General features: G+C 33.9%; 1 protein-coding gene across 2 annotated transcripts in view; it reads right to left on the bottom strand.

The window, feature by feature from the left end:
* LOC128547873 (uncharacterized) overlaps positions 1–11,293 on the bottom strand; it is a 70,272-nt gene extending 58,979 nt beyond the window's left edge. Inside the window, exons 1-2 of one of the 2 annotated variants that reach the window (XM_053521442.1) lie at positions 11,193–11,293; positions 5,260–5,322 (exon numbers count right to left, since the gene is read on the bottom strand). The gene's annotated coding sequence lies outside the window, so the exon portion shown is untranslated. Of the gene's footprint in view, positions 1–692; positions 777–5,259; positions 5,323–11,192 lie in introns of those variants that run through there. The other variant, XM_053521443.1, reaches the window with a different exon arrangement.
* Positions 11,294–12,500: the final 1,207 nt, after the last annotated feature.

Here is a 12,500-nt window from a genome sequence, read left to right as displayed (position 1 = left end):
TAATACCGCCCGTCCTCCACCCAATTCTATGGTGCTGGCTTCGGAGGGATAACCATCTAAGGATATTCCCGAAGACAACTCTCTTTGATCTGATAATCCTGACTCATAGGTAGCGTGTGCAAGTCTGTTTAGGTGGCCAAGGCTGCCGTATTCTCTATAGTTTCTCTCTCCATAGTTATGATCGAAACTAGGTAATACCGGATTGTATCTGTCACGACTAGTGGCTGTTTCTATATAAATGTTTGGTTTTGTCCTCTCTTTGTCTGAGGAAGCATCGTCAGAGTTTCCATCTCCAGTTGGTGCTGTATCCTCTTTTGTTTCATCACTAGTTTCACATGTAATCGCTGTTATATGATATTAAAACAATCGTTTTCATTTTGTTATCGATATTCAGCATTCATACAACGTGAACTAGTTTTAGCCTGTTTTTAAAATACCGGTATTTTCATTAAAAACGAACTACATATATCTGTTTAAAACTTGCAGTTCTAACTAAGAACATAGTAAAATCTATTTAGAGATCCTTTTTGGAGGCACATAATGTAACCAAGATTACAATCGCAGATTCATTTCCAAATGTAATAATAACAAAACATACTTTGGAATAAAAACACTTAAAACAATGCAATCTGTGCTGATTTTTAAAAACTCTGAACGTCCTGCAGAAAAATATAAATGTGCAATACAGTTACCAGCAATGAAGCCCATTTAACATTTCTCAAAACATCGAATAATAAACTCTTTACATGATTCTGTAATATAATATCTGATACGCGCACTGTGTATAGTTTTAAATAGCGCTAATGTAATAGGAAAGAGATCAGTAAGATTTTGGTACTTGTCCAAGTTCTGTTATCTGAGGTTGTATACGCATTTATATATTTGCATGACACCATCTTTTCTCTGAACAAAGATACATAAACAATGAAACTTTAAATTTTGTGTAAATATAAGCTGATAACATATCTAAATATAACTTAAAGGCATTTGTTTTCATAGAGGTGTTTTTGACAACACAGTCCAGTCTATATGTATATTTGTAGAGGTTTAATTTTTAATGAATTTAGTCATCTTCGGTAGCTTTGCAACAGTTAATAGTTCTTTGTTGGTAGGTTTTGCACGCTCTTTCAGTTGTCACTTGTATATTGTTGCAACAATTAGTTAAAACCTAAATTGTATTATCATTCGTTTGATTTACTCAGGTGATCTACTTAAGTGATGCATCAGAAATATATAGAATAGACTCATTAGTGTCTTACTATAGTCTTTCAAAATCCAAATATGCCAGTTATTAAATGTTGCTAACTGAAAATAGAGAGAACTCAGCGTACAAGTCATACATCTAAAATAGAACATATAACGTCCCCTAATATTACTGTTAATAAAAAGATGATAATGGTGTATTTTATCTCTTCGGTGAGACTACATAAGGAACCAGATTGATCAGTAATTTCTGCCTTTTGTGGTCATTTTTTGTTATAGTGGCACGGACAACTGAAATAACAACATCACAAGAATGTAAGTATAATTTTGACATTGTTGATAGAGTCATGCTATTAAAATTGAAGAGTTTTTAAAAATCAGCACAGATTGCATTGTTTTAAGTGTTTTTATTCCAAAGTATGTTTTGTTATTATTACATTTGGAAATGAATCTGCGATTGTAATCTTGGTTACATTATGTGCCTCCAAAAAGGATCTCTAAATAGATTTTACTATGTTCTTAGTTAGAACTGCAAGTTTTAAACAGATATATGTAGTTCGTTTTTAATGAAAATACCGGTATTTTAAAAACAGGCTAAAACTAGTTCACGTTGTATGAATGCTGAATATCGATAACAAAATGAAAACGATTGTTTTAATATCATATAACAGCGATTACATGTGAAACTAGTGATGAAACAAAAGAGGATACAGCACCGACTGGAGATGGAAACTCTGACGATGCTTCCTCAGACAAAGAGAGGACAAAACCAAACATTTATATAGAAACAGCCACTAGTCGTGACAGATACAATCCGGTATTACCTAGTTTCGATCCTAACTATGGAGAGAGAAACTATAGAGAATACGGCAGCCTTGGCCACCTAAACAGACTTGCACACGCTACCTATGAGTCAGGATTATCAGAACAAAGAGAGTTGTCTTCGGGAATATCCTTAGATGGGTCAAATATGGCCTCGCCCCGGGGGTCACATGGTTAATATAGACTTATTTAGGGAAAAACTTTGAAAATCGCGGATAATGTAACAAAACTGTAAAAAAGTGTTGTCTTAAGGGTTTTGTATTGAAAAATGAATATGATAGTACACACATTTTACACAACATCGCGGTACTAATAAAATCTCTTTGAAATATCCCTACAAGTATTCTTTAAGGGGATATTTCTTCTTTCAGTTTTATAATTATACCTTCCTTGACTTTTTAACAATTAGAAAGGGACTCTCTTCTTAATATTTTATATGCCATCCCTTAGCCTAGCTCTGTTTGCCCCATGTGGTTCTGGGACGATCTGTATATGAAAAGAATTGGAACCACTGCCTTACCCTTGCATGATCGTAAGAGGCGACTAATAGGGTCTTAACACTTGGTTTAGCAGTAACTCTGTGATTCCAGCAAATTTTGATTCCATACCTCATGCTTTTATTTCGATGTAAACGAGATGTGGAACCAAAATTTGTAGTCCTGTTTGGCGTCATATAGCCTATACTGTGTTGGTGTGCCGTAAAACCCAAATAAATAAATAAATAAATAAATAAATAGCTCTGTTGTGAAATACTCGTGAAATTAACCACTCTATATTGTTCTTCATTATGTAATATCAAGTAACATATCGCCGCAAAAGTATAGAGAAGTATTTAATTCGAATTAAGATCTACGTATGTATTGATTTAAGAAATAATTTATAGCAAAAAGTTGTTTTAACACTGTTTATGCACGATGGGCGGTTATACGCCGGGCGTAATAATTTCACCAAGACGCAGCTCGAGAGAAATTGTTTGTACGACGTATTACCGCCCGAGTGTATAAAACACGTTTTGCTATAACTTATTTCGATTCTGTTATGCCCTAAATCTAATACAGTAGATAAAATATAGAAGCGCTCTTTCTTTGTCTCAACAAAAACTTTGACGTCGTTAACGTGACGTCATTTTAGCGTAAATGAATGTGCTTTAACAGAGACAATATTATTGTAAAATTTAGATCAAATAGGACAGAACTGTTTCTTCGCGCTTGCATTGCGCCAACTGTTAGGTTGACCGGAAATGGTAATACGACTTGCGGAAGAGTTCAGTTTGGGCGCAAAAGATGGCGAATTATTCTGCAAAGCGAATAACCAACTTAATAAATGTGTAAATTAATCAAGACAGTTGTTCAATGTGACATTTCGTTTTAAACATGCTATTAAGTAAAATATTTGATCAAATTTGAAAGCGCTATTTCTACATGTATATATGGCGCTAAATATCACGTCGACGTGACGTCAACATTATATCGTTGTGATGATAAAAGCAGTGTTAGTCATATTAGAATATTACATAAATATGAGGTTTTGTTCGTATCCACAAAAAAAATATACAACATTTAGAATGTGCAAAAATGAGGCATCTCTCCCGTATGCGTGGACAAGTTCAAAATGACACGAAAAGGCATTTATAGTTGGTAGAATTCTAAATCGATATAATCTAATTATAAACACATGCTCTTTTGCATGACACTATTTTATTAAAAGTTTGTCTTTGAAAACAGAATGCAAAATTTACGATTTTTGAAACGTCGTTGCAGATAATTCATACAAATTATTCACAAAGTAACCTTTCTTAAATATTTCTTAATATAATGTACTTTGAGGAGCTCTACATAGCCGAATTGTTTTGTCACCAGATTATTAGAAATTTAAAATAGGAAAAAAAAACGGACAAGGGGTGGCCTCAGAAAAACGCGAATTTCTCGACTTTAACTTATGGCTTGTAAATGGAACTGCGCATGTTGTCTTTACTGAAGGTTTTCTGAGAAATAAATGCAAAAGTTGCCGAAAATTAAATAAAGTAGTTCTTCTTATATACTAATATATTAAAATTTAACATATAGATAGATAGCAGGTAGGTAAAATGCAGGTAGGGAAAATAGCAGCTAGGGAAAATGCAAAGAGTAAGAACCATGCCAGTTTCTGTTTGTCTCTGGAATCCTTTTTAATTCATCTTGCAACTACTGAATAGAACTAAATGAGATATATATATATATATATAACATATCCACTATAAAACATGTTTTCATGTTGTTTCTTTTAGAAATAACTCTTATATAAGTTAGTGCGTGAATAGTTTATGTATGTTTCTAGTCTATTCGTAGAAAGGTATTTATTATATGACTGTTCGCATATTATTAGAATCTTAATTATAAAATTATTTCCAATATACAGATATTATACCATTAAAACTACAAAATTACTCACATTGTGATCAGGATTTACAATTGTCATTTAGTTTTGAGCAGCTTGCTTCCGTTGATCATAAGAAAGAAAATTGTTACGAGAAAAAAATCAAAACCGACGTTTTAGGAATAATGTTCAAACCAAACTTCGATGTGACGATGTGTGTATAACTGTTAACTATTAGACTTATGTCAATATTTTTATTATTTCACCGCTGGCTGGTTTTATCTTCCTCTTTCGGTTTTACTTTAAAGAAAAAAATACAATAAAAATAAAGAAATAAATTTTGTTGCTTTTTTTCAGTACAGTTAATTGTTAACATTTTAATTATTCCGACTCGGTTATTTGATCATCAATGGATTTAGAAAACGGTCAAAGTCTGGTTGTCATGGGCCTCAATGGAAGTTACATTTCAAAATAATTTAATGTGTACAAATCAACTGTCCAGTATCATTCTTTCGTAAATATAATAAACTTTATTGTTATTCGTGTTCTATAAGACAAATAAATTAATATTTTCAAAAAAATGTTAGATCTATCCAAGACAAAATCCAAAGCTAGACCATAATAACCTTTTGGCAGTGTAATACATGATAGATAATGTCTAAAGCTATCTATTTGTATTTTGATATTTTTTAGGATCTATGGACGAAAAATGACAAAAAAAACTTCTAATATATGTCACTAAGATATTTTGTAACACACTAGAAAAACTAGGTAGAGGGAAATAATACAGATACCTATACATCTAATTTCTTTCACCCGCGTTAATTTTCTTTCTTTCCGGTGTCAATCTCTAAAATTAATGGTCAGAATTAATTATACCTGTAATTTGGTGTGTAGAATCCATATATAGACTGCTCTGAATGCCAGTAGAGGAAGCTAGAACTGAAAATGAAAAAATAAAACAACACATTTAATTTAACGGTTTTTTTTTTCTCACAAATCTGTATCACTCTTGAATACACCTTTCAAAGGGTACCGTTTGACAGCAATTTATGACACTTTTTAGCAAAAACGACCTATTCTCATAAACCGCTAGATGGATATCCGGATCTCCAGATAACTTAAACATCATTGCATACACCTTTCTCAAAATCTGTTTTAACGGTTCTGCTTGGCTGGCAACTTTATGTCCTCCAGTTTAGATATATAAAGGCTCAGTAAGAGCCCGGTTCCTTCTATTGAAATTACTTACATTGGGATACGAGTTCTGAGTATAGGTTCTTTACATCCGGCACGCTAAAGAACCACGAAAGCTACTACAACTGGGATGCAATCTGTATATGGAAAATTCCTCTCACTAACAAGAGTCATTGACCTTAAACCGCTAACCTATGTACAATGCTTCAAATGTGTTTGTATAACATAATGATACAAGTACAGAGTTAGGTTTCTTCTATGTTAGTGTATTATTAGTATATTATATACATTTCACACACATTTTTGAACCTATAGCAATAATTTGAATAATTACGGTAGACAGTGCAACTCTGATATCACACGTCAAATATCAAAGCTCTGGTCATTATTGATTCAGAGAAGAAGATTTTCAAAGTTTCTTATATATAAACCTATAATAAGTACATGTCACAGACAGGGGCGTGGCCATTTTTGACGTTAGGGCAATAATTTGGAAAATTATGGTGGAGAGTCAAACCCTCACATCACATGCTAAATATCAAAGCTCTAAAGAAAAAGATTTTTAAAGTCCGATAGCCGAAAACCTATTTTTAAAGGGAAAGGCAATGTTTTTCTTATGTGTATTCCGTCTGCTATGATTTCTTAAATCATTTAAAGAAGTGGAAGAATTTTCAAAAACGGCTTAAAGATGAGAAATTTATGAGCATTTAGATATTTGATCAAAATGACGGTCATTTTTTGTCAAGCATTCATTGCCATTTAACCAAAAGGACCCATATGTTCCATGAACCAGAACCAAATGAACAACATTAAAAAGAGGCTACCCAGAGCTCATTTGTGAGAAGTTTCATTAATATCAATTGTGGTTTTGGAGGAGATGTTGTTCAAAGACATTGTTGATGAAAAGTGACCTCGGCCTCTGGTTTCCATGTTGTTGTTGTTGTGTTTTATTTGTTTTTTTTTTTTGTTTTGACGAATAAGAGAAATTTGAAGAAGGCTACCCGCCATTTCTACCCCTTACCCCTTCTTCCCCATTTTTCTATGCTTTACATAAAATAAAAATTTCAAAAATCCAACAAGTACATTTTAATTTTATGTAAAGTATAGAAAAATGGGGAAGAAGGTGTAGGGGGTAGAATGGGCGGTGGCCTTCTACCAATTTCTCATATTCGTCTATAATATTTTTCCGTTACAGCTTTGTTATGGGCCTACTTTGCAAATGCGTGGCTATGTGGCTGTATTTGTGGTGCTCTGTGCTTCTGGGAAATCTACCCTTAACTTTTATCGTTTGTGTAAAATTATTTTAAAATTGGGCGAACACTTTTATACAAGAAAATTTGTATAGACATATAGGGGAAAGTGACCACGCCCCCTGGCACCCATGTTTTTCGACAAATCGGAAAAATTTGAACAGTCTTGGAAGAGGGTCACACAAGGACCATTTGTGTAAAATGATTTTAAAGTCGGACTAGCAGTTTCACACTAGAAGTTTTTCGATTTTTTCTACTATATACATAAAGGGGAAAATGACTACGCCCACTGGCGGACATGTTTTTTAACAAATCACAATAATTTGAACAGTATTGGTAGAAGGTCACACAAGGACCATTTGTTTAAAAATATTTTAAAAACGGGCTAGTAATTTCACACAAGAAGATTTTTCTGGCGGCCAGTCTTTTGACGAATCAGAACAATTTAGTAGCACGCTTTCCTTTCCTCTTGTCCTTCTTTGAATTGAATTCGCTATGACTGTTTTGCGTTGATACATAATTATCTCAACATCTTATCTTGTATCTATCTCAACAACGTCGGTAGACAGTTGTTGGTTCACTATAAGCTTTCCTGTGACTTTGGAAACAACACTTAGTTGAGTACTAGGGAAAGCATCATTCCTCTGGAAAAAAGAAAGTTTCCAGTTAATTGCGTTCTGCATCTCTAGCTAACGGTTGGTTTTGACTGAACTGTTGTTGAAATTTACGTATTGCTAACGCAATACGTAATTTTCATGCCAAGAACTTGCTGGAGACAACATTCCCGTAATATTTTGTTGGTCTGTGTAACCTTGTCCAGAGTGAAACTGTATCGAAATGCCTGGCTGTGGTACAGGTGGCATACATTGGTTAAGATGACGATATATTTGACTGTTACTATTCTGGGAAGGAACGTTTCTTTGATACATATTAATATGTAGCTGGTTTGAATAATCTGAAGTGTTCCTGTTTAGCGCGGGTTGTACATGCTAGCGGACTAAAAAAATTGACCATGAAACTGTGGGAAAGGTTGTTGGATGCCTGTAGACGACATATATTGTCCATGCTGATAAAGCATTTGATAGTCCTGACCGCTGTGTGCGGTTTCAGTGTACATTGAATTTGGTGGAATATTTCTGTGCATATTACGTTCCGGATATTTTGGACCAAAATGATGAATGAATGAGTGGCCTTGCAGGTGAAATGCATCGTTTGCACCGGAAGGATTCGAGTTGTTGTAAATAGTTTGAGGATTTGTTTGAGATGAGGGTATTTGTTGAAAACTATTGTAAATATTTCCTCCTACTGGAGCAGTACTTTTTCCACCTGATAGTAAACCAGACCGGGAGCTATAAGAATGTCCTGACTGACCATATACTTGACTATCATACAATGCAGTTCGTACCTCATCGTTCAATTTTGACTGGACTTCTTCTTTGAAATTTAGAACAACATAATAGTCTTCCTTCTCGTAAACAATAGTAGATTCGGAAATGTCGACTCTTGCTTTTGAAGGAAACTGCATTGCAACAATATGCTTTATAAAATCCCCCAATGGAACCTGTATCATTTGCTTTTAGCATTGTTTGTTTTTTGTCTCCTTTGATGTCATGATTTGTACCTTCAAACTGTTTCAATTTCTCTGGTTACTTTTCGCACATTTTGACCTTCTCCTTGAGAGTGCACACTCACGTGCATCGAATGTTAAATCATCTGCTGATAGAGACCCCATGACCTTATACCTTCAACGCTTCTGCAGCCGCCGCACTTTACCCTTGTAGAACCGTCTGCGCTTCGCACATTCCTACAAATCTTGGCTCGGAGGGATAACTATATAAAGACATTCTCGAAGAAACTATTCTTTGCTCTGATTTTCCAGATCCAGACATAGTGTTTACAAATATATCTAGGGAACCAGGACTGTCGTATTCCTAGCAGTTTTTCCCTCCAATATTATCCCCGAAACCAGTTGATAACGAACTGCATATATTATGACTAGTGGCTGTTTCTATATTCGGAAAATCATTTTTATCTAAAAACTAGTGGGGTTTTTTTTCGAAATTTTTAACACGTTCGTACGAAAACTGACGTTTGAGACGAACATGGCTACACCAAAATGCATTTTAGGAAATCTGTATATTCTTTCCGCAGCCCTAACGAATAAAACGTATTAGCGTATGATGGCCCTTTCACGCTTCCGTTGATAACGAACTGCATATATTATGGCTAGTGGCTGTTTCTATATTCGGAAAATCATTTTTATCTAAAAATTAGTAGGGTTTTTTCGACATTTTTAACACGTTCGTACGAAAACTGACGTTTGAGACGAAAATGGCTACACCAAAATGCATTTTAGGAAATCTGTATATCCTTTCCGCAGCCCTAACGAATAAAACGTATTAGCGTCTGATTGCCCTTTCACGCTTCCGTAGAATCAACATTTATTACACGAAATTTATTTTGAAATATTTCTGAAATGTCTAGGTCTGCAGCTCTCAAATAAGGTTATATCTTACACCCGAGGCATATACTGACACTTTCAGACAACATCAAAAACGACCTATTGAGCGATTTGATGAAGTTCCAAAATTATCAATGTACCCTTGGTCCGTTACGGACCCCTGTGGGATTTGTGTTTATCCCGAGCTCAAATATTTTTTCGTAGATGAAAAGCTGACATGCCGTACTTAAGCCCAGGTAATTTCAATTCGTTAGAAAATGCTGAAAATTGACTCCCCTGTAGCAAAAATAAGAAGAAGAAGTCCACGCGCATGCATACATTTAGACGGGGTGACCCCTGCGCGTGACCCCTAACTATCTACGAATGAAAATACGGCTTTCGTTTTCAAGTTTAGCATTCCTACTTTCATTTTCATTACTTCCGGAAATAGCTGAAGGTCGAGTGACGTCATTTTCTGTGTTGTCAAAACTATATATATGCCTGGCGAGATTGCATAAATTTGTGCTGGATGTCCTAAGGATATAAATGTTTGGTTTTGTTTGTCCAAGGAAGCATCGTCAGAGTTTCCGTCTTCAGTTGGTGCTGAATCCCCTTTTGTTTCATCACTACTTTCACATGTATTCGCTGTTATGTGACCATAAAACAATCTCTTTTTCAATTTTGTTATCGATATTAAGCATTAAAACAACATGAAATATGTTTTAGATTTTTTGCTTTATTATGATTATTTTCATTAAAATTTAAAACACTCTGATTAAAACTTGCAGTTCTAGCATAGCAAAATATATTTAGAGATCCTTTGAAAGCACATATTTAGTAATTTGTAACTTCGATTATAATAGCAGATTCGGCTCGACGTATTAAAATAAGTTTTTATACGGGGAATGAAGTGCCCGTCAGTTAATCTTCAAATGCTTTTTCGAACTGCCTTAAAACGCCAGTACAGATTTATGAAAACCAATATAGAATTATTGAAACACATAAAGAAGTACGTCAAAATACGACTGCGAAAATAATTTGCATATAAAAGGAAAATAGAAATACGTTAGAGAAAATATGTCTCACTGCAGAAAAATATAAATGCGCAATACAGCAGTGAAAAAAGTACAAAGCCCCTTAAACATTTCTCAAAACATTGAGTATTAAACTTTTTACATGCTTCTGTATTATAATACCTAATATGCGCACTTTGTATAATGAGATAATACAAATGTAAGTAACAATTTGTTTTGGTGTTCGTCCAAGTTTTGTTATGTGAATAGTTTTGGATGATATATACATTATACATTTGCATTATATCAAGTTCAAAGCTCAAATTTTATTTGCAAATCAGCAATTTACTTGCCTTTGGCCATTTACATTGTAACAGAAATATGGCAAAGACACAATGTACAAAATCATAAAAAATATATATGTATATGTACAAATAAATAACAATACTTTTACTAGTAAACAGTAATATTTGACAGGGTATTGTTGCGTTGAATAGTTCTCTTAGGTGTTTCGGTACATAACGATTGACAATGTTATCTTTGTGTAAACATAAGCTGTCAACATATCTTCTAAACCGTATATATGGGCCACTGCGAAGTTAGATACATTTGTAGCAAGTCTGCACGGATTTTGATAAAGGAATATTCAATTATACTTTATATTCAAAAACAATAAGTGACTAAATTTCTAGTTTATAGTGCATCTCTAGATATGACATTTGATATCCTAAAGATTTCCAACTGTTTTTGACTATACAAACAGTTCATGTCTATCCGGATACTCGCACAGGTTTACCACGATTACCGGGTAGATGGTCTCGGGAACTATATTGAACATATGGCTAATGATAATAAGTAGTTATCTTATGATAGTCAGTATGGCTCCATTAAAAATATCGAAAGTATACTTACGTTCTTGTGATGTTTGATGTCAATTCAATTGGACACGCTACTTTAACAAAATATGACCATCAAATGCTAAAATAACTGACAATTTGGTTCCCTGTATAGTCTGAAAGAAGAGATAAATAAATATACAAATGTATCACTATAAATGGGGCTACTTTTTTTCTCATCTTTTTCCTAACAGTTATAAGGGGAAATTAGTTTTTATTTTAGTTTCTCAAATATCTTATATGACTTGTACGCTGAGTTCTCTCAATTTCCAGTTAACCATATTTAATAACTGGCATTTTTGGAGTCTATAATCTGATGCATTACGTAAATAAATCATTTGCGTAAATCAAACAAATGACAAGACATTTTACGTTTTAACTAATTGTTGCAACAACTGAAAGAGCATGAAATGCTTTCCAACAAAGAACTGTTAGTGAAGTGCAAATCTACCTGAGATAACTAAAATCAAATATCAACAGTTTACTGACTAAACATTCGAACGAGTAAATATGCAACGTCAAGATGCAGAAGTGAATGTCACATGTCTTATCATGCCAAATCATTTCGAGAGTCCATCACGATTTTCCAGACACACATATATTCATACACACGCGTACACATATACAAGCGTTATAATAATTATATGACCCTACCATGATCATCTCGGCGAGCATAAAAAGCTCGTGCTGTTACTTAAAGATTGTATGTCTTGGTAGAAGTCATTTTAAAGAAAGAGTATTCAACAGAGTTTGACAAAGACAATATAATACACATGAGGTAATGTCTAATATGCTTGTCTCTGTTAAAACACTCTTATGCTAGAATGACGTCACGTTAACGTGCGGTGACGTCAATGTTTTTTTTTGTTGCGACCAAGAAAGAGCACTTCTATATATGATCTTCATATTAGAATCGAAATAATTTATACAATAAAACGTATTTTAACGCTATTTATGCGCCTCGTGAAATTATTACGCCCGACATATAACCGCCCACCGTGCATAAACAAGTGTTAAAACACTCTTCTGCTTAAAATTATTTCAGTAAAAGACTATCAGATCATAGTAGCACAACAGACGACAATAGAGCGTGAAGTTTTAGGTTTCTCAAAGTGATATGAACTGGTTGTTTGACGAATTATTCATAAGATGCATTTACAGTGAATCTACTTTTGTAAAAAAAATAGGTAAACCAATAGTTTAAATGTTCGTAGAAATGGAAAATATGTCATGAATGTCAACACCCACAAAACCAGCGTACGTTTCCAATACCCTTTTCTTCCATTATATCTTCCCGGATTTATTTACATTCCTCAATAGAATA

Source organism: Mercenaria mercenaria, chromosome 13 (genome assembly GCF_021730395.1).
Source record: "Mercenaria mercenaria strain notata chromosome 13, MADL_Memer_1, whole genome shotgun sequence".
Lineage (NCBI taxonomy): Eukaryota > Metazoa > Mollusca > Bivalvia > Venerida > Veneridae > Mercenaria > Mercenaria mercenaria.
The sequence above is the reverse complement of the archived record's forward strand: the minus strand, read 5'-3'. Positions and strand labels throughout refer to the sequence as shown.